Source organism: Scardinius erythrophthalmus (assembly GCF_964197995.2).
Source record: "Scardinius erythrophthalmus genome assembly, chromosome: 17".
In the NCBI taxonomy this organism is placed as follows: Eukaryota; Metazoa; Chordata; class Actinopteri; order Cypriniformes; family Leuciscidae; genus Scardinius; species Scardinius erythrophthalmus.
In genome coordinates, this window is record NC_138237.1 from 2,761,731 (window position 1) to 2,765,498 (window position 3,768).

At 36.2% G+C, this 3,768-nt stretch overlaps 1 long non-coding RNA gene across 2 annotated transcripts; it reads right to left on the bottom strand.

The window, feature by feature from the left end:
- Positions 1–531: 531 nt before the first annotated feature.
- LOC308705335 lies at positions 532–3,313 on the bottom strand. 2 transcript variants are annotated; one of them, XR_014031904.1, is made up of 3 exons: positions 3,207–3,313; positions 1,163–1,331; positions 532–918 (listed from the first exon to the last, which is right to left on the bottom strand). It is a non-coding gene; the product is annotated as an uncharacterized lncRNA (long non-coding RNA). The 2 variants fall into 2 exon arrangements; XR_014031905.1 differs by lacking the exon at positions 3,207–3,313 and adding an exon at positions 2,829–2,990.
- Positions 3,314–3,768: the final 455 nt, after the last annotated feature.

Below are 3,768 nucleotides of genomic sequence, written 5' to 3' on the forward strand. Positions count from 1 at the left end.
GAAAGAGAAACAGAGAGATCTTCTGTGTGAAACGACAGATGAAGCACATGATGGAGAAAGCGGAGAATAAAAGTGATTCTGTCATAAACTCATCATCATAATCACAGGCTGCTTTATGATATTAAAGCTGGAAGCGTCACAGAATTCACTGGAACTAAAGAGATCTTGATTCTGATCAAACCATTCAAACCTTCAGAATAATATCAAAACAGCAGAAGTCATATTTTATAGTGACGCACATTTGACATCTTTGTGTTTGACTTCAATAATGATTCCCTTCAAATTACAACTTGTTGATTTTCATATTCCCTGATGAACTGAAATCTGGAAGTGTTTTCATTTGTTGCTGTAAAACACATGTTCATCTGTAGCTTCTTTAACTCTGCTGTGATTCTGATGATCTCCTGTAGAGGGAGACACGAGACTGCAGGACAGGGGCAAAGGGCAATCTGGAGCCGCTTTAGTTCACATGTTTAGTTTTAGTTTCACTTTTAAGTTTATTTGTATAGAGCTTATACATACTGTGACAAAGTAACGTCCATACATCAGAAATATACAGATAATACAATCATGAGTTACAGTGGTTAACGGCTCATATTCATTTAGGCAGAAACAATGAACACTTAAAGATGATTACAGTATATTATCTTACAGTGTTATACAGTATTGTACAGATTATAGTATATAGATGATGATGTGTTGATTCATTGGCCAATCAGTGATGACATGATGTCATTTCCCTGCAGCTCTAGAGTCGGTCATGTGACATTTCCAGCTCAGGTGATTGGCTCGAGTCAGTCCAGCATCAGAACTCTTTACAATCTTGATCTTGTGAACATGATGAAGGGTTTGATGAGAATCTCTCCTCAGTTTTGACATCAGAATCAAACTTTACAGGCTCGTCTGGATCACAGGACACTAGAAATATACATATTAGATTATCATCATATACGTTGCTTTGAATTTATACATTTAATATGTTCTTAATCAATAACTTTTCTGTCAGTTAAACACAATCTGTAAATGTTTAATGACTGCAGAAAGTCAGTCTGATGAATGTCTGAATGTGACACTTTATAACAGGAGAGAAAACAACAGTAAATCTGACAGTAAAATTAAAATGTGATGAAGAATTAAAGTTCAATAATGATCAAACACTCACAGTCTGGCTTTCTTATCTTCATACTGTCACATCTATCACGTGTCTCTCCTCTTTTCTCTGGTGATTCACTGGTTTGTGTCTCATTTCTGTCCTCCATTTTTCTCTCAGTCTTCTTGTTTTCTGCTGATCTGTGATTTCTGCTGATTTTCTTTCTCCTCTTCATTTGAATCTGTTCAATCACACAGACAGAGTTTCATTAAAGCGATATAACATCATATCACGAGACATCAGATCAACTCCTGATCAACATCTGCATGAGCTCAGTGTTATTACAGCATCTCAGATTAACTCTACAATATTCACAATAATCAATGATGATGACAAATGACAAATATAGAAATGTGAAACATGTTTCTCGCCTGTGAGAAGTAGAGAGATGTAGAATAGCCTAATCCAGAGTTTATAAAATCACACTGTATATATATAGATAAACAGGGAACTACACTGCGACAAAAATGGTTGCATATGCAACCTTTTGAAATGTCATTGCGACCCTAATTTTTAATGGGTCGCAAATGTATCACTGATTATTTTTGGACCTACCTTATGTTTTAGGCAATATGCTATGATTTACTATGAGCATTTATTAAAACAGAAATGTGTATTTTAAGAATACGTTTTATAACGTGCTCTGAGCATTCAACACATCAAATTGGCTGCCCCCCCCCCCCCCCCCAATAAATATGTATTTATTTATTTGATAGGGACAATGCACATTAATGGACATCTGCATTGAAACAACAAAAACAGATGTAAACATGCCGAATTATAGCCACAGGGCTAATTTACATCCGTAGTCCCTAGGCAAATTACAGAAATACAAAACTTATAACATACAAAATGACAAAAATGAATAAGTACAAGCAAAGTAACGTTGATTTTTAAAAAAATACCTCTCGTTAAGACACACGCAGCAATCGCATATATATCTCAACATAGCCTACAATCTGCACGTGTTGAAATGAAGTGGACAATTGACTTCTTTTTTAAGAAGGGAAGTTCAAGTGTAACAGAACCATCACTTGATGTCGATTCGACATGTCAAACGGAGCCTGTGAGTGAGAATGATGAGGCTGAGAAGGATTCGTCAGGAAAAGCACACGCGGGCAAAACGATACGGACATGAATTTCGACACCAGTGGCTCGAAGAATACCAGAGGTTAAGGTACCAAGATGGAGCAATGCACTGTGTGTACTGTAAATTCTGTGGGCCTTCAATTGCAGGACTGTCCAAATTTGTAACTGCGTCAAAACAATTCAAATACGAATCATTGAAGCTTCACAATGACAGTATGAAGCACGCGAAGTGTAGAGACAGGTACATATCCCGTTACGCAGCAGCACTCCCCAATGCATTTCGGTGCCAAGATTTAGCAAATCTATTATTATATTATTTTATGGATTATATTTATTTTATTCCTTAAATAAAGGATACAATGTAAAATATTCCTTATTTCCTTAAGAGTTCAGGAGTTCAGCATGTTGAAATCCAAAATAAATTAATTTTGCACTTTATTGTGTACTGTATTTTCTATTGCAGAAAATCTATCCCAACCAATGTTAAAGAAAACAAGAAGGCCTGTGGTTTAAAAGATGGCAAGTAAAATAAGAACATCTGTATGCAATACAGTTTCATTATTGTTCATTATTATCCAGAGCGGCTTACTATAAATAATTTGTGCGACCAAATCATGTTTTGTGCCAGTAACTGAAAAAGTTAGTAAGTGCCACCATTGGAAAAGGTTAGTGTAGTTCCCTGATAAAGTCCTTCTTCTGTAGTTTGTGATAGTCCAGATATATAATAATAGATAGTCCAGAAAGTACAATAATATCTCTTGTATTCAGATTCTGCACAAATCTGTTTGAAAAAATACAGAGATATAATATATAGTTAAAGTGAAATTACACATTTGTTAGTGATTTTTTAAAATACATATTTATCTTTCAGTTTCACTACAATACTTTTTACTGTAACATCTCTGTTCATAATTAATATCTAAAAATACTCTTTACAAAATGTGTAAAGATGAAAGTGTTTAATTACCTTGTGATGATCTGGACAGAGAGAAGCTCCAGTGTTACTGAGAGTCTGAGCAGCAGAACTGACTTTATACACTTACACACGCCACACGACACTCCTTCTGAAATATCTTACACCGCATTGACATGTTACAGCTAATGACCTGCCTAACAGGTTTAGATCGTCTGCCTCAGAACTTACTGCCTAGTGTCTAAAGTGAGTTTGAAATTTATTACGCCTCCTCACACACCCTATAACGTTATTCCGCCTCTGGCTCTGAGTTCACACACTGGTGGTTTTGTTCTCTGTGTTGTTTTGCACATTTTCTCTATAAATGCTTGTTTCACACATCAGTAGTTTAACATATAACCAGTGTAGAGATGGTAAAACTGTTTTCTAATAATTTTACAGACCCACATTTGACACACAATCAGTGGCGTAACTTTGTTTTAAAAAGTGGGTGGGACGTTTTTTTTTTTTTAAACGGGGGGGGGGGGGGGGGGGTGCAGTTATGAACGCTGCATGTGCGCGAGCCACAAGAGAACAGTATCCGCACCACTGATCGCAGCGGCAACGAGCACTTTGA